Source organism: Peromyscus maniculatus, chromosome 9 (genome assembly GCF_049852395.1).
Source record: "Peromyscus maniculatus bairdii isolate BWxNUB_F1_BW_parent chromosome 9, HU_Pman_BW_mat_3.1, whole genome shotgun sequence".
In the NCBI taxonomy this organism is placed as follows: domain Eukaryota; kingdom Metazoa; phylum Chordata; class Mammalia; order Rodentia; family Cricetidae; genus Peromyscus; species Peromyscus maniculatus.
This window is the reverse complement of record NC_134860.1, coordinates 116,779,837-116,799,445: the sequence shown is the minus strand read 5'-3', so window position 1 is coordinate 116,799,445 and position 19,609 is coordinate 116,779,837. Positions and strand designations below refer to the sequence as shown.

General features: G+C 38.8%; 1 protein-coding gene and 1 long non-coding RNA gene across 2 annotated transcripts in view; one reads left to right on the top strand and one right to left on the bottom strand.

The window, feature by feature from the left end:
* Positions 1 to 19,609, bottom strand: part of Hs6st3 (heparan sulfate 6-O-sulfotransferase 3) — a 714,453-nt gene that overhangs the window by 464,561 nt on the left and 230,283 nt on the right. The window lies entirely within an intron of this gene.
* LOC143267467 (uncharacterized) lies at positions 127 to 16,062 on the top strand. Its single transcript, XR_013042613.1, has 2 exons — positions 127 to 2,320; positions 15,848 to 16,062. It is a non-coding gene; the product is annotated as an uncharacterized LOC143267467 (long non-coding RNA).

The following is a 19,609-nucleotide window of genomic DNA, read 5'->3' as shown; positions in this document are numbered from 1 at the left end:
TTTCTCCATCTGCCAGACTGATGAAAGGGGTAGCTTACACTCCTGTTCTGTAGATATGCATGATGCCATCTTACATTACACACAACAGTAAAGCTTTTTGAGATGTTCACATGAGTGTCAGTCACTCTTCTGGCCTTTGAGTGCTCAAAGGCTATGACTGTGAGCTTCAGCTCTTTACTACCCTCTCCTCATGCAAGTCTCCACGCGTAAAGAGAAGCTTTGAATAGTGTCCAGTTTCCCCATGAATTTCATTTGAAAGCCTTACCTCATGTCCTTTGTGGGAAGATGGAGGTTATAATAAGAAAGAAGAAAGTTCACTCGAGATCCACATGAGGTGACGACCAGCTGAGGACTCAGCTTACCAGCACTCTCCCTGGTACTGAGGAAGCAGACAAAACTCTCTACCCTTATGAACCATATATTCGGCTGGTGGAGGAGACAGAAAACCAAAATGGAGTGTAAAATACATAGCATGAGAGATGGTTATAAGTGTGACACAAAATTAAGACGGGAAGAAAAATAGAAAGTGCCAGAAGGCAACAGATTGAGGTTTTTTTTTTTAAGTTCTTCAGTGGAGATGATGCTGTGTAGACGGGAGGAAGCTGACATTCTAGTCAGAAGGGGAAGGGAAACAAAGCTCCCAAGGTGAGTGTGTGTTGCCATCACACCAAAGAGGTCAGTGCTGGAGGAGGGGGGAGCTACCAGAAGACCATAAGCCGAAGAGCTCTGTGTAGCTGGTGAGCAAATAGTGGAGAGTAAGCTCAGCAGTGGGGGCAGGCATCTGAGGTAAGAGGCAAATGGCTTAGACTGAGGCAGTGTTGATGGTGATGAAGTAGTCATCTCTTGAGGATGTTTCATAGAATCACGGAATTTGCTTAAATAGTCCATTTCAAACAACAGAGAAGAAAAAAAGTTTAAAACAACTCAAGATTTGAAGCCTAAGCCACTGGGAAATGAATGCAGAAGGCATAAATCTGGAGGCATGTTCAGGGGATTGTTTTGAAAGTGGAAAGGTGAAGTAATCCATCAATTATCTGCCTGTGAAAAGTTAATGAATATGCAATTAGATATGAGGAGCGATGGAAAGCTAGGCAGGCCTGAGTTTTTGGTTTGGAAGTATAAAATTATATTATTGGGAGTATACATGAGTATAGCGAGGCCATCAACAAGAGGAATGATCTAAGGACTGAGTCATGTGACATGCCAGCACTAGTAAGCTATAGAGGTGAAGGGGATCCATCAAGGGACAGAAGAATCAACAGTGAGGTACGAAAACCCAAGGAGAACATGATGTCCTGAACGCAAAGTAAAGATGATGCTTTGAAATGATTGAAGTGGTACTGAGCTGAATGTTACCATCACAGCAAACAAGGTGAGAACTACTGATTGATCACTGATCCAGTGTTATGGTCTAGTCATCAGTGACCTTGACAAAGCAGTTTAGTTGAGTGATAGAAAGTTAGGCTGGTTATAGTAAGTTTATGAGAAACAAGGGCAAGGATGGAGGCAGTAAATTGATTTAGGAACTTTGCTGTAAAATTGAAAAAGAAAGAAAATAACCTTTTGAATAATGTTGAGTCAACCCAGGGCTTCCTTTTTAGCAGGAAATAGTAATGGCAATCTCAAATATTGATAAAGATAACCAAACATTGAGGAAATTTTGATTATGAAGCCCAGAAAGAAGGGAATTTTTATACTAGTGTTCATAGGTAGATAAAGCAATACGCACTCCTAATTAGGTTGAAGTATTGGTTTGATGCCGGCAAATAGTATCTGGTATTAGTTGCTGCTAACAAAGGCAGTGATACCTGAGTTGATGAATGAGCTGACGAGGGCAGGGGCCCATTTATTTCATTACTTCCAGTTTCAGTAAAGTAGAAACAATTAGGGAATATTGTCATTAGGTAACATTGTTGGGTTGTTGTTACCATTGTTGAGATTAAAATGGAATTCATGATGATTAAATTACAAAAGCCTGAGGGAGGAGACACACAAGGAAACAGGGGCAGCTGGTAGACTGTATCACATAGAGAAAGTGAGGATTTTGTGGAATCATGATAGAGAGAACATAAGTTGGAAATATAGGAAATAGTGAACACTAGGTGAGATTCTTGCAATGAAGATGTGGAAGAAATTATTAACAAGATCTAGGAGGGTTGCTCTCAGTTTCCCAGCAGAAGCTGATCATGTGACTGCATTACTGAAGATACCACAGTCTTTTGATACAGAACATAGAGAAACCATGTCCACACTGACCAGGAAATTTCCTCCCTGAAGAATGCCTGTCATAGTATGGAAGGCTGATGCAGGTTTTTGAGAGGTAAGAAAGTCATCAGTAGTTTTACCCAGCTGTGAACCTGTAAACTTTAGTATTGCCTACCATGGCCAGGTATGCCCACAGGTGCAGAACTAGGAATGTTGGTGACAGGGATAGAAGAGTTTTCAGGTTGGATTTAAAGCTGTTCCACAAGAGAAAATGTATACCTGTTATTATAAATCTGGCCAAGAACCAAGAGTTGGGGAACTCACAGACCCCAAGGGTGAACCTACTGATATTATTCTGCTAAATGGACAGCACAGTGAACGGCAGTTAATTCAGAACCACACAGTTGATCAAAGTGCTCAGAATAAGTGTCTATGGAGTGTTCAGCTGTAACAGGGTATCTGTGTCACCCACTCACCAAGGTACAGGGACCACTGAAGGGGAGGACACAGAAAGATGGTAAGAGGCAGAGGTCACCGAGGAGCAGAGCAAGACTCTGTCTTCTAGACACTGCCCTCACTAACTCACAGCAGCTATGGTCGCTTATACAAGACCTGCACAAGCTTAAACAACATTCCAGTATGGGACAGGGAGGGGCCACAGGCCGCCACCTCTAACTGAGGAGCTACTGACAGATGATGGCTTCTGGGGGAAGGCAACTCAGTTTATTTAAGGATGTGCCCCCGCCCCACCTGGTCAGTCAACCATGCTCCTGTGGACAACCCCACACCCATAACTACATAGGCTGTCTAAATTTGACTCCATGGCTTATTTTTTAAAAGAGAATATGAAATTGGGAAGATATGAGATGGATCTTGGAGGAATAGGGGGTGAATATAATCAAAATACACTGTATAGAATTCTCAAAGTATTAATACAGATATAATATTTAAAAATAAGAGGTAGACTAGAATGCTGAAAAAACTAAAAGAAAGAATGTGAGAGTTGAATGGTGGTAAAAGAGATAAGTAGGCAAACAAATAATAATGCTTAGGAAATTGAAGCCACAAAATCATAGCAGAGTGGTGCTCGGAGGACTCGGTGATGTGGGGGTCTCAGTATCAAGGGCTGGGGCAGAATCAGTGGATTACAAACTTCATCATGGAGGGGTGAGGCTACAGGGCATTTTGTTTAATAATATGAAACTGAAAGAAGGGGTGTGGAAGGACTTGCTTCCTTAATGCTCTTTTTTTCATTGAATAAGAAAGCAAGTGAGAACAATTTTACAATGCTCTCTTTTAAAAAAATTGTTGAATTTGCTAGACATAGTCAAGGCACGTTCATAATTTATGATAGTCAGGATGAGATGAAAGAGTGTAAATGTGCAGCTGGCCCAAAATGTAACCTTGCTGCATACCTGTGTTCTGAGGAGGGGTCAGGAGTCCATATCGTAACAGTCAAAGGAGTGCGACATTCGTGGGCCTGACCTGGACCACTTCCTACACAACAGTGACATGATGGGTCGTGACACCGAAGCAGGAATGGCTGTGAGGGAGCGTAATCATCAAGGAAGATAACAGATGGGCATGAGCTCCTGATCACATGGGGACAGGGGTCCAGTGTCCTCACTGTGGCCTGACTCTGGGGATGCTGGAGCCAGCTCAAAACCCTGCACACCAGCTGTGGGGCCATGCTGAGGCCAGCAGCTGCCAACAGTGTGGAAGTCAGCTGAAATGCTTTCTTGAGCAACAATAAAAAAAAACACATTTGAATGTCAATAAAATAAAATAAAATAAACTGAAAAACAGCACTGTGGTGAATCTCTGCCTAGTCTCAAAGATTAAAAAAAGGGGGGGGCATTTTCAACCTCTCTGTGTTTATTTGTCAGTTTTCTGTACACAGTTATGCCTTGGCACAGTCTATTTCCATAACAACATTGCTAAGTACAATTTTGAAAAGTGAGTCAAACTTAAAATTTTGGATGCTCTCAGGTATCAATCAAAAGTTCAACGTGGGAGACAATATAGCAAAAACACTGCCATGGTTCAGCAGTTCAGCTGACGTAAGGGAAAACACACTAGTGTACAGAGAAAGAGGAAGGACAACAGCAATTTCAGAATCCAATGGAAGACCTAAGAAGGGCATCCTCAGAAGAAGAACGTGAGGAGCCAGGATTCCCGAGGGCACGAGACTAGTCTTTTAGGACATCTCCCGGTAACTCTATATTCATTCTCCAAAGCACTGGCAGAATAGGAGTGTCTGATGGTCCCTTCCCAATGCCATCTTCTCTTTCCCAAACACCAAGATAAGGCACCATTTGGCACAATAACAAAAGTGCCACTGAAGCATGCATAACTGACTCCATCTTCAGAAGTCCAAACCACAGATCCACATCTGACATCAAGGAGAAGCTTCTAGAAGCATAAATCTTATTTTCCAGTATTCATCCTGGAAAAAAAAAAAAAAACTCTTCTTGAAGGCTTTAAAACTAAATCCTACAACCCCTATGCAAAAAGTCAGGACAATTTTGTCAAATATTAATTCTGGTATCAACATTGTTATATTGAGGTTAAATGTTCATATTTTATCTACTGTAACTCATCAACAAAATGTCCAGTTAAAAGATGACATCAGAGAATGGCTGGAACTGTCACAACCTGCTGGGAGGATCAGAGGGCAGGGCAGCTACTTTGAGGACAAGTCTAGTGTTTCTCAAAAGGTTAGAATTATACATGACCTGCTGATTCCATCCCGATATACACTCGAAATAAACAAAACACGTGCCCACACAAACCCGCCTTCATAAATACTTATAACAGGGTTTCAAAATAGTCCAAACATGGAAATAACCCAAATGTCGACCAATGGATGAATGATTAAGTAAAATGTGGTAGTCCACCCAGAGGAATATTGATTATAAAATAAAGTGTTGGGCTGGAGAGATGGCTCAGAGGTTAAGAGCACTGACTGCTCTTCCAGAGGTCCTGAGTTCAATTCCCAGCAACCAAATGGTGGCTCACAACCATCTGTAATGAGATCTGGCACCCTCCTCTGTATACATGATAAATAAATAAATCTTTTAAAAAAATAAAGTGTCAGTACATGTCTCAATTAGATGGATCCTGCAACAGTGCTAAAGAGAAGCCAGTTACAAAGCACTACTTATTTTTTTACTACACTTGCATTGCTTTTCAAAGCAAGCAAGTCCACAGAGAGAGAGGAACTAGATCAGTAGTTGCTAGGAAATAGAGGAAGTTAGAAAAACAGGGACTGACTAGGGCACAGTTTCAAGGTTAAGGAAGACATCACAGATTTGACGGTGGTGATGGCTGCAAACTACATGGCTATATTAGAAACCACTGCACTGTGCACTTGACGTAGACAAATTGTATCTTCATTAGGCTATTAAAGCTAAGAACAGATATCAAGGCTAAAGCAACATTTTTATTCATAAGTCTATATGACAAAAGTAGATTTTTAAAGTGTGATTGCTACAATCTGTACATAACATGTAATCGAAATCTAAACAGTAATTATTTGTGATTTAAGAGGGCCTGTCCACTTTTTTTCTATCCTGTTTCGTATAGAATACAGGAGACAGAGAGAACAGAAAGGGGGAGGCATGTTTGTTAAAACAAGGGAAGGAAATGTCCAGGAGGCGGAAGAGCAGCATCTGCTCCTGCTGGCTGTGCCTGAAATTAAGCTCTAATTTAGCTTTCAGCTAAAATTAACATAATAGAAATAAAACTAACAAACTAGATGTGACTTGCAATTTTCTCATCTTTTAGTGGGGAGAGGCCAAATAGCAACTTTAGAAGAGTGGGTTCTTCAGTGGAGGACATCCTTGAGTTTGGGGTGGACCAAGACTTCTCTGGCTATTCTCACTCTGCTGAGAGTACATTTATTCTCCCCAGCTCCTTCAAATTCACAATAAATAAGTTGATTCTGGACAAAACCCAAGAAGGTAATGGACTCAGAACCCTGGGATAAGTTGGAACTTAGGAAATTATTACTTCATTTGACCATTCTTTTTCAGTTCTCACTTAAAACAAAACATTCACACACAAGCAAGCACAAAAACCCACTGTGTGTGTGTATGTGTATATGTGTGTGTGAATATATATATAGACATATATATGATAGTAAATAGTGTGCATATATTTATGTATATGTATGTATCTATAAAATAATACACATAATAATGCAGATACGTATATACATATCATCTTATACATTATACTTATAATAGTCTGTAAGATCTGACTTAAGGAAACAAAGTCATACTTATTACAAATATGTGTTTAATATAAATTGTAAATATTAACACAATGAGGATATTTTTAAAATACAGCCAGAAGTGAGCACTACAAGGTTCTGGAAAGCATCCAAATGCTGGAATATGCCTGGCTTTCTCCATAGTGTTGTCAACTTCTGTTTTTCTTACAAAAGGCAGAAAGGAAACATGGTCTTATTATAAAGATAACCCACTGACTTCACACACATATTTGAAAAAGTCACATCTCTCTTGAGTATCTGTTTTCCTATTCAAAGGAGTAGCAAGCACACTTGCTTTTAAAAATAAGGAATACAAATGTCCTTAGACAGAGGCCTGAAAAATACATGTAATCACATGATTAGCACAAACTATTATTTTTGATACATTTTAAATTGAAATGCTTTTACCACTTGCCCCTCCCTCTCTAAGGTAGCCTCTCTCAACCCTGTATATACCCCCATTATCAAGTTGATAGCATTGGTTTATGTTTTTATTGTTATACACATATACATACATATATATATATATATTTAAATGATGTTTTCATGTGTTGCATCAGGTGACAGGAAAAACTAAGTAAAAAGAAAAGCAATTAATACATATGATGGGTAAATTATACAGAGCTTCAATTTCATTGCTTTGAAGAGTTACATAGGGAGATTGCAATGGATATTATTTATTTTTAATCTCTAAAGGAGATGCCATATTAACCTAAAAATATGAATGAAAACTTCCAATAGAGTTATTATTCTGAATATCAATAAAGCATTTAAAAACATATAATAATATTCTAAGTGAAAGATCTGTATCTACCGGACAAAAACATGCTATGTTTATTTTTATTTATTCTGCAATTACTAGTAGTAATTTATTTTGTTTAAACTTTTCTATTTCCACAATAACTGAAGAAACAATGGTCTCTTTCTTGAGTTCATATGTAATGGCTTTGGTCATAACCCACCAATATCAGTTGTCAAGATCTCACAGAAATATGTCTGAACCTCCCAAGAATAATTAATCTAAATCCTTTGTGCAGACACTGGGTGTAGAATGTTATGAGTCACTGACTTTCTCCTCTACAGTTGATATATATTCAGCAAGAAGAAAGACTTTGTGTTTAGTAGCAATTGTACTTTAATTTTCTCCAAGGTCAAATGCATTCGAATAAGAACCTTTTCATGGACAAACCTAATGGCAGACCTTAGAAACTTTAGAGTTTCTGATATATCTTGCTTTGTTGATTTTGTAAATTTGGACTTTATTGTTAAATTTATGTACTTAATACATTTTGTAATATAAAATGTATATTTGAAACACATAAAAATATATGCAGTTTAAGGAGAAGTGATAAAATGAAATTATGGCATATAAATCCTAGACCAATAAACATAACATTGCTTGTTTATTCTAAATTTATTTGCTTTTGATATATAACTTTAAATAAAGTATAATTTAGCTTGCCTGTTTCTATACTTTATATACATGATATTTATTTCAATTTAGAATATGGTCACATTGATGAGAGTGAGTACTGTCATGATTTTAGGTGTTGTTCTAGTTTTCAAAAATAATATCCCTCCATGATATATAGTCTGACTTGTTGCTTTGTATTAAGGATAAATATGAGATAAATAAGTGCAGTCTGTTAAGACCAGCAATGAGACCTACTTTCAAAGCCTTAAAAAAAAACATGAAGCTGGGCAGGCAAGGTGGTTCAGTATCTAAAGGCACTTGCTATGAAGTCTGATGACCTGAGCTCGGTCCTCCACACAGTGAAAGGGAGAGAGCCAAGTAGTTGTCCTCTAACTTGCACATACATGCCCATGTGTGTGAAAAAGTGTACACATACACACACACACACACACACACACACACACACACACAATCACAAATAAAATAAAATAATGTGAAAATTTAAGATATGCAGCAAGTAGCTCATTCACTTTCTTTCCTTTTCCATGCTCCCCAGACTCACTCTTCCTTAAAGGAAGCTCAGGGCAGCTATTCTGGTTTTTCCTGCCAACAAAAGAGTCAGAAAATCAGTAAAAACATGGGGGAAAGGAAGAAAAATACAGCTTTTTAGCTCTTTTCTCCTGCTCAGTCATGCCACATGAAGTAGCTAGCAACAGTTGCATCTTATTGACCACATTGCTAAAAGAAGATGCTAAGAAATTACGAGGCTAGCTCTGAGCTGATGGAACATAGATGTAATTATTGTAGAAGCAAGTGCCAATGCTTCCTACTTTATATCTCTTCTAGAACATATCTTCAGTACAGATTCAAGTCAGGAAAATGTCCTGATAGATGCTTGGATTACTGGTGGGCTCTTCACGGTGTGTCATTGCAGAAGTAAAACAAAAAAATAGTGCTTAGCATTAGAAATAATCAGAAATTTAAGGTGTGAGCTGGTAGGAAAGAGAAGCCAAGAAGTAGATATAAGTCTGGGGCAATATTGGTGGTAAAGGTATCCAGAAAAAAAAAGTATTCCTTTGTATTGTTCAGCCAAAAATCCCCCAGTAGTATTTTAGTGAGGAGTATTATAGAGAGTAACTACCATAAATTTTGAAAATTAAGTGACATAGTGAACTTCATAATTTGGTTGATGTGAACAGAATAGGAAAAGCAAGTATGCTTTATAATAATAGCTAGCCCACAAACAGCTAATCCTGAAGAAACAGAAGGCTGGGCGAGAGGGGTGAGGCTGACAACTTTTGTTCTCAAGATGAACCCCCAACTCCCTGGAGAGACTGAACAAGTGCTGTATACATGATATGGTTGTTCAGGTTAGACCTCACAGTGAGAGTCACAAAGAAACGATAGCCAGCATGGGATCAGAGAGAAAATAAATATGACCCTCTTTCTGGTTCCTACCTGGGATCATTAGAGAACGGGAGAACAGCAACACCATGAATCGTATGGAAGTGAGCAGTGTCAGCAAAGAAGCTAACAGGTCTCCAGAAATGAGGAGAGGAGGGGGGCATACGGGGAGAGATAGCTAAAATTAGTTGACATTTGAAGGGTATATGGAAACCTAATACAGTAGAAACTTCCTAAAATATATACATATATGAAAGCAACCTAAATGAAATCACCAAATAATGAGGGAAACTGTCCCAAATGACCATCTCTTGTTGCCAAATAAAGCTTCCAGTACTGGGATTGGTTTACATTTAATTGGGCTGTTGGCCAAAGGGGTCCTATAGGAATCCCCAAACAACCCAGGCAGTTGCCAAGGGTATAGGGTGCTCTCCACAAACGAAGGGCAAGTCCCCATTGCTGAAGACAACACCTTCACAACTCACTGAATGTGGAAATTCAAGCTGGTTCCTACATAGAGTCTTCACCTATATGTTTTAGTACTAGTCTTTGGTATGCTACCAAAACAGAAATGTAAACATGAAGACAGCTACAGACTCTGATCTACAATGGTGTCCTGATGGCCAGATAGGCTAGGGCAAGGGTGACACAAGGCTTGTGGGAGAAACCAGCCAATATCTGATTTGACTTAAGACTCACTTCATGAGATGGAACCTGTACAGAAGAAAAGAAGGCCCTCTAAATAAACATGATTGCCATACAGATGAACTCCTGGAGACTGAGGCGGCATGTACTGCATGCACTTGCATGGGTCTGCACCAGACGGGGTCCTATGGTGATATTTTATTTGTACTGAAATGTGATTTTAATTTTATGTTAATAAATAAAGTTGCCCTGGGGTCAGAGCTATTAGAGCCATAGCAAGAGCGTGGTGGTTAGAAGAGCTAGGTAGATTTCTGTGTGTTCAGGGATACAGCCAGTATTGGAGACATACGCCTTTAAGACCTGGAGGGCGGTACTTACAGGCAGTGATGAGGCAGTCATGTGGTTGGGTTTAGAACCAATGAGAAGGCAGAATAGAAAGACTATTTAAACACAGACAAACAGGAAGTAGCTCTCTCGGGGAAGCTAGGAGCACTGCAGGAGGTAAGATTTTATCTCTGAGCTCTGACCTCTCGGCTTTCTCTTTTACATTGGCTCTGTGTTTCTTATTTTAATAAGACGATTGGTTACATCTACATCTGGCGCCCAACATGACAAGAATCCATTAAAAACTGCTTGGGGCCGGCTCCCTAGCCGGAGCAACCGGCTCCCTAGCCCCAGCCCAGGTCTGCTTGGGCTCAGGCCGGACTGTGAGCTGCTTGCTTAAAGCCAGTGCTACAAACAGCTCAGGCCTGCCCTGCTAAACAGGGCCCCTGCCTGTAAAGCCAAGCCTTGACTCGGCTCAAGAGGGAACAAGTGGCTGGATTTAAGCTTTAGCCAGCTACGCTTTCACTTTCACTTTCGCTTTTGCTTTCTCTCTGTCTCTGTTTCTCTCTCTCTCTCTCTCTCTCTCTCTCTCTCTGGATTCACACCTAGGACACTAGGTGGCTCTTTTGAAATTCTCTCGGATTTCTACTGTTCTACACAGATTTGGTAAGTCATAAAGGAAACTATTTAAAAGAAAATTTTTTTTCCACATTTAAAAAAAAATGGGTTTCCTGTGTACATTGGAAGAATGGGTTTTGTTTGAAATTTTAGGCAGTCTGACAATGGAACAACTATATGAAAAGATTAGTATTATGGGAATTATGCAGTTTATCACCATGCTTATTCTCATTTTACTATTTAAAAAGATAGTCGATTTAAGTGCCAGGATAACAGCTTTAGAAAAACCTGTTAAACCTGTAAAAATTCAGACAGGAGAAATTAACAGTGAAGTTGGTTCAAGTTTGGATCATAAGGTTACAGAAAGAAAGCCTGTTTTCACACAGTCACCCTTAATTTATCCTGTAACCGTACAGCAGATGCCTGATCAAATGGCTACACAAAATATTTGGGCTCCAATTGAACTGATGGATTTTAAAAGGTTTAAGGAGGCAATAGTATCTTATGGCATGCATTCCCCATATGTAAAGCAAATGTTAAACTCTTGGTCAACATATAATAGGATTATACCACAGGACTGGCGGGACCTTGCACAAGCTGTTCTAGAACCCAGCCAGAGACTTCAATTTCTAACGTGGTTTAAGGAGGAAGCTAGAAACGTAGAAAAACAATGGAGGGATAAAGGAATACAAGTTTGTCAGGATCAGCTTATTGGAGAAGGCCAATATGCTTCAATACAAACACAATGTTTATATGATGTTCAAACCCTAATTTTATGTCCAATGGCAGCCTTGAATGCATGGGACAGAGTTGAGGAACCAGGAAAAAAACCTGAGTCATTCACAAAGGTTATGCAAGGCCCAAAAGAATCTTTCACAGATTTTTTAGAAAGACTGGCTTCAGCAGTAAACAGAATGGTCTCAGGATCAGAAGCTAGTAAGGCAATAATTGAAGCTTTGGCATTTGAGAATGCGAATGCAGCATGTAAAAGAATAATCAGGCTGTTAAAGGCAAGATCTGCACCTTTGGAAGATTGGATTAGAGAAACAATTAATGTTGAGGTTGATGAGCATGATGATACATGGGTAGGAGAAGTAATTTCAAAAGGTTTGAGGAGTGTTAGATGTTTTGGGTGTGGAAAGCAAGGACATTTTAAAAGGGACTGTAAACAGGTCATTCCTAGAAGCAATATTTCTTCAAGGAACAATGGCAACAGAATGCCCCTTCCTTCTGGAGTATGCAGAAGGTGCGGTAAGGGAAAACACTGGACCAATGAATGTAGATCAACAAAGGACAGACAGGGTAATCCTTTGCCTCAGTTTTCGGGAAACTCCCGGAGGGGCCTCATGCAGGACCCCATAGCAAAACCAGTTCAAACCTTTCCTGCAGCTGTAGAGGGAATCCCTGCTCTGAGCAATTAAATAACCAAATGACTATTGGAATAAATCATGCTGGTCAGGATGATGAAACAGAGAGAATAGAAAATTCAGGAGAAAACATAAAGAAAATTTTTTGGCAAACTTCTATTAATGAACAGAGACCAAAATTAACGATAAAAATAAATGATGTTTTGTTGTCTGGTCTGGTAGACACAGGTGCGGACGTTACCATAATTGCACCAGAATTTTGGCATCCAACTTGGCCTCTTCAGGAGGTAAACGTTCAATTGTTAGGAATTGGGACATTATCTCAGGTGAAACAGAGTGCAAGATGGCTGGAATGTATAGGTCCAGAAGGACAGAGAGGAAAATTAAAACCATATGTCGCTAACATAGCTATGAACCTGTGGGGTCGAGACTTGTTGCAACAATGGAATACTCAGATTAAAATCCCTCCAATCTCAGAAACAAATCATAAACTAGCACATGTTGCTGAGAGAAATATTAGAAGGCATTATTTTGAGTGTTCACCGGCCATCCATATTATACAGGAACAGGGCACAACAACTGATAATCTTCCAAAAATACCAACAGCTCTACCTTTAAAATGGTTAACAGACAAGCCTGTATGGGTTCAGCAATGGCCTTTAACAACAGAGAAACTCCAGGCTTTAGAAGAGCTGGTAGAAGAACAGTTAAATGCTCAGCATATTGAACAGTCAACCAGCCCTTGGAATTCTCCTGTATTTGTTATTAAAAAGAAATCTGGTAAATGGAGAATGGTAACAGACCTTAGAGCAATTAACAAAGTAATTCAGCCGATGGGCTCTCTACAATCTGGAATTCCTTTGCCTACTCTGTTACCAAAAGGATGGCCTCTCATAGTTATTGATTTAAAAGACTGTTTCTTTTCAATTCCCTTACAAGAAAAAAGACAAAAGGTTATAACTAACAAAAGAAAAACTATATACAAAAGTACAATAACTATATACAATATATACAAGTAACAAATAAACGATGTCTAGTCCATTTGTATTTGACAAATCAGAGAAAATAATTCCCTTATCTATCCTATTTTAGTAAGTCCAAAATGTATCTAATTCACTTTCTATCCTAATTAATCTTCAACTATAACTAACTAATCTTCAACTCCCTCAGAGACCCAAGAAGGAAATAATATTAGCTAACAAAAATAAAAACAGGAAGTGCACAAAAGCAACTTCCAAAAATTTTGTGAGTTGACAGAAACAGCCAGCTGCCTGGACAGTCACCTGAGGTTTCTCAGCAGTGTTGGGGCATCATCTTCCGCCTATAGGCTTATCGTATCTGACAGACTCATTTGTGAAGTAGGTTGTACACAAGGTCAGCAGTTCAACCTCACATTGGGTGAGAGCAGTCCATGTACCAGAAACACCTGAATTCCACTAGTGTCATGTCATGATTCAGGATTTTAAATTCTGGAAATTGTTGATGGTTTTTGAATTTAGCTGTCCATTCTTCTTGGCTGTGTATGTATGGCTTCATCTTAGCATCCCCTTCTTCTCCACATCCCTCTATTAAATGCCAGTCTACTATTGAGAGGCGTGAGCTTTCAGTTGCTGTTCCATTGCACACCAGAAGCCATCGGCCCACTGCCTGTTCAGCTGCTCGGCTTTCTCTTTTACATTGGCTCTGTGTTTCTTATTTTAATAAGACGATTGGTTACATCTACAGGGTCCTACAGCTAAAAGGAGGCATGAACACATGTCCACCTTCCCTAACCCAGAAGCAATCTTCAATTGATAGCCACTTACAAATGAACATAATTTTCTCCAAGGGAATCTCACTGGGCAAACAAACTGTTATGTCCCACGGTACATGTCCAACAGAAAAAGAATTGACCAATATCTTTGGAGGTCTTTTGTCTCATAATGTCCTGTCAGGGCTTTTATTTTTCTTATTTTTAAGCTTTTTTAAATTTTATCTTATTATTTTCTATTTTTATTTTATTCATATATCTTTTTCTTTTCTTTGTATAGTACAGCTTCCAGTTTAGTATTTTTATGGGATTCTTGAGTGTGGAAACAAGTGTGTCTCTGTTTCTTGTACCTCCTCTTAGGCTATTTTCCTTCTATTTCTTTGTTTTATCCAATTCCAGTGTGATAGCTTTTGTTTTATTATTATCCTTCACAAGCCTGTTTGTTTTCTTTTTTTTTTTTTTTTTTTGGTTTTCAAGACAGGGTTTCTCTGTGTAGCTTTGCATCCTTCCTGGAGCTCACTTGGTAGCCCAGGCTGGCCTTGAACTCACAGAGATCCACCTGGCTCTGCCTCCCGAGTGCTGGGATTAAAGGCATGCGCCACCACTGCCCAGCTGCCTGTTTGTTTTCTAATGAGACACAGAAAGTGGGTGGATCTGGATGGAGGGGAGGTGGGAAGGAGCTGGGAGGAGTAGAGGGAAGGGAAACTGTAATCAGGATATATTATGTAAGAAAAAATATATTTTCAATAAAAAAGTATTCTAAGGCAGTACATACTTTGAGCCAAAAATGATAGGTACAAACACTAAAAGAATCAATCCTCAAGAATACACACACACACACACACACACACACACACACACACACACACATATGTAACTTTGTATCCAGTTAATAACATAAATTCCAAACAAAGCAACATTTGAAAGAATTAACAAGAAAAGCTCATTATAATATCAGGAAGGTCTTTTTTCTTTTTTAAACCAGAGATCTTTTAGTAACTCTTGACCCAGAACAACATAAACAAACATTAAACTAGAATAGATTTAGACTATTTAAATGAAATTTTTAACATTTTATTTATACACATACACACACATACCTCTCTATGGAACATTTACAAATATTAACATACACCAGACCATAAAACAAGTCATGCACATACCAAAAGATGGATCACATATTCACTTACTCCAAAATTCTCATGTTATAAATTAGTAACAAGAAAACTGAGTAAAAATTACAGTCAGTTATTTTTAAATATGTAAAAGTAACATAGTGAATCATGATGAAAATCAGAAAACATTACATAGTACAACGTGAGGATGCAACTGAGTTGCTATTTAGTAATAAATACATGAATGTAAAGGTTTATATTTAATTTTTAAAAGTCTGGATATTATTAGGTTAAGCAGACAACTTAAGAAGGTATAATCTTTGTGAAACAGGGACTTAAAACCATAGCCTCACTCACTGGTGCTAGACAATTAAACTACCACTGAACTGAATATTCCCAGCCAAGAATTTAGAATATAACAAAGATAGTGTTAGAAGAGGTTGCAGTGTTACCTCAGAGCACCAAAGATCTCTGCTTTTCTCTCCAGTTAATATGAAGTCAGTGTGATTTTCTGCAGATGGCAGCAGTTACATCAGTTAAGAGTCTTTTGGTTGTAAGTGACAAGTTAAAAGAATTCAGTGATTTAATAGTCAAATATAGTGATACCACATTCAGGAGGATATGGTAGAAGTATCACAAGTTTGAGATTACCATGGGTTTCAGAATAAGACTATAAAAAAATTAGCTCACATTTACTTAGTATGTTAATCGACAATATTCTCTCCACCCTAGGTCCATTTTCAAGTTCAACCTGGTGGGTGACTGCACAATTGTGAGGGACTACAAATTCACGTCATCACCAGACTTACTAGCCCCAAGAAATCCATCTGCCTCATGTTTTGATCTCTGAGACAATCACTGTGAACTGAACATTGCAAAATCACCTGTTTGGACATAAATGATCCCAAATATGCACCTTGGATATATTACACATGTGTGGAAGAAAAGGTGTGGCCTCTCAAAGAAAATCCAGTTTACTTTTGAAAGGCAGGGTGTGCAAATGTCCCAGCCTGAAGTGAAACCTGTTTTACACTACCTCACCACCCTGTTGCATGAAGACAACTCATTTTACAACAAGCAAGCATCCTCTTAACTTTGACTAGGTCCACCACCTACTCTGTCTCCACTTAAACCTTTTGGAAAATGTCCCTTCAAATTCTAGTTTCCATCCTATGCATTTTTGTGACTTAAGAGATATGTGTGCATGGCCTTTCCAGTTACAGAGGCTGTGACACACGGAATGGCGAGGGGGAAAGAAACAAACAAGATGTTTGTGTGGCTTGAATGTTAAATACTCCATGTGTCTGGCCCATAGCTGGTGGCATGATTTTGAGATGTATTAGGACCCCTGGGAAGTCTCATTTGAGGACATGGGTTGTTGAGAGAAGGTCTTTGCCAAGCCCTGTACATGTACATGTGAGGGGGGTTGTGTGAAAGCTCTCACCCTCCAGACCATCCTGGTCCCAACTTCTCTGCCAGCCAAACAGACCAATCACCAATCACCTTAAACTATGAGATAAAATTAATACTTCCTCCCTGTGTTTGTTTCCCATACCAACAAGAACAACAGCGAATAAGATACCAACCACAGCAAGGTTCTCCATGGGGCCATACAGCCTCCACAGGTGATTCGTTAACTATGGGCAGGTGTCCCATTGATAGCTTGCATGATAATACACATACTTGAATCCCTTTCCTAAATATGGTGCACAACTGTTGGAAGTATTTTGCATCTTAATATTAACTATGAAAATCAGTTATTGAAGAGTGGTCAGAAAATCCTCCTGAGTACATACTGGGTAGAGACTGATGTGAAATAAACCAACAAGTAATAGTTGCTGATGACCCTCCAACAAAGCAAAAGCACATGGTGGGGCAGAGAGAAGTTCACGTCTGTGGTGGGTACACATGTATGCAATGTGAGTGTGTGCATGAAGATGTGCACATGGAGGTCGGGGATAACCTGGGGTATCATTTCTTGTGTGTTCCAAATTTTTGTTTGACACAGGGTCTCTAATTGGTCTGAAACGTCATCTAGTAGGTTAGGATATCTGGCCATGGAGCTCTGAGGTGTGTCTGTATCTATCTTCCATCACTGGGATTCAACATGGGCCACCATGCCTGAGTTTTTATAAGAGTTCTAGGGATAGAATTTGAGTTCTCATGAAGCAAGTGCTATACCAACTGAGCCCCTTCTGCAGCCCCTGTCCCCACAAACCCATGCTTTTATGAAATAAATACCACAGGTTGCCCTATAAGGGAACAAGAGACTGAATGCACGTACTACTTAGCCTGGAACAAGCAGTTGATGAAATAGATGCCTCTCCCACCCTCAAAATGAAGGGCTAAGTGAGTACAGCAGAAATAAAACCTGAAAGTGATATTGCTGAGTTGGGAGTAAACAAAGGGGCCTTGGGAGCTCAGGGCACAACCTAGAACAATGCTGGAATAAAATTTGAGGAAAGTAAATATTTGCTAACTATGCCAAGTGTGTATTTGATCGGAAAATACGCTTAGAAATTATTTTAAATTGTTTTTCTCTGGCAGAAGACTATGCAAATATTTTGTACAAATATAGAAGAAACACGCCAAATACAATTTATCTTTCTTTCCCGCTAGACAAAGGTTAATTTTCCTTATCTTCCCAGGAAGTTCATTGATTTTCTATCAACAATAGTCTCTTCAGTAAACATGTATATGCCTGTTCCCACTGTAACAGATTACATCATGTATAACACTCAGCTGCAAACTGTCAGGAGCAAACTCTCTGCTTCCCAGCATAGAGGGTGAATTAACAAACTGTAAACTTCGAAAGAACAAGCTCATCAATGCCAAATTATCTGTTTGGAGGGGATCATCCCAGACCCCACATTCAGAAGTATGTGGTTATAAGTGGGTAAGAACTTTTGGGGATATCACTCAGTTGGCCATGTTCTTACTCAGCATGCAGGCGGCCAGGGCTGAGTGCCCAGCACCTCATGGTGAAGCTGGGTATAGTGGCACATGCTTTTAACCCAGAACTCAGGGCGTAGAGGTAGAAATATCAGCAGTTCAAGTCCATTCTCAGTTCCATAGTGGGCTCAAAGCCAGTCTGAGCTACATAAGTACCTATCTTAAAAAAAGAAGTAAGGAATGAAGGATGAAGAAGGAAGAAAGGAAGGGAGGGAGGGAAAGAGGGAGGGAGGGAGGGAGGGAGGGAGGAAGGAAGGAAGGAAGGAAGGAAGGAAGGAAGGAAGGAAGGGAGGAAGGGAGGAAGGGAGGAAGGGAGGAAGGAGAGAGGAAGGAGCAAGAATATACTATGGCCTTGGAAACAGCCTTCACCTTTAACCTGCTAGCGTTACACAAATAGTGTTAGTTGTACACCATCTTTCATACAAGTCTGCTACCTGACTTTTTTAGTTAGTATTTATCTGGTACTAGCTAGTTGATTAAAAAATACATCATTTAAATAGCCATCATATTATACTTAAGGTATTGGGTCAACTATATTTGCCATGCTCTTCCTCATCACTAACCTTTTCCATGTACCAGACTACATACTTTCTGTCTAATTACACTTATCAGAATAAATAACCGAAATTAAACCTCTGTGACTCGCTAGTGGTATAATGAATAACAAATCTGAAGATCTTTACAAATGTTTTCCATGAAGCTGTATGTAAGGAATTGATCGTATTCATGACACTGTGCCATGAAATGTCAGTTAAGTAAAATCAAAGACATCTTAAGGAATATAAGAATGAACATTTTTTGAGGATTGAAACTACCTCTGAAGACTAGCACTAATATTTTAATGAATGTTTTCTCTCATTCCACAGATCATCATATCAAAGTGGTGGTTGAATGTTATTGCTTTTCAGTATTGACGCCCTCAGACTCTCCATCTTATCTCTGTCTTTAGAATAAATTAGTTTTTCATTTTCCACAACTGATGGAAGGAATGTACATCCAAAAAGCAGCAATTATGTAAAAACTGAAGTCAAAACCATTTTCTTTTCTCCCCCTCTCGAACAGCTTGTAAGCATAATTAATCAAATCAAGCTTCCCTCTCATCGTGGAGAGCTGTAATTTAAAAAACCAAATTGCAACATCCTTGGAGCAGCATGTATAAAGTATATTAAGAAAATATGTACATGAGTAAGAGCTCATACCTGGTGATAAATTTTATTTTATGAATTATAGCTCTGTATCATGATCTCATATATTATATTATACTATATTATATTATGTTATGTTATATTATATTATTATATTATATTATATGCCCAAGAAATGAGATATCCTAGGATTTGAAAATTTGAATAACTCCAAATATTCACAACAAATTAAAATATTTTCTATATCCCAATAAATCAAAAGATTAAAATTAATGGACAGCACAAGCTCAGAGATGATCTCAAATATATCTAAAGCAACATTTTAATAAGGATAACTTGGCAGCTTCTTAAGCACATCATACATACATTTTAAAAAAAAAAGAAGGGGGAAGAAGAA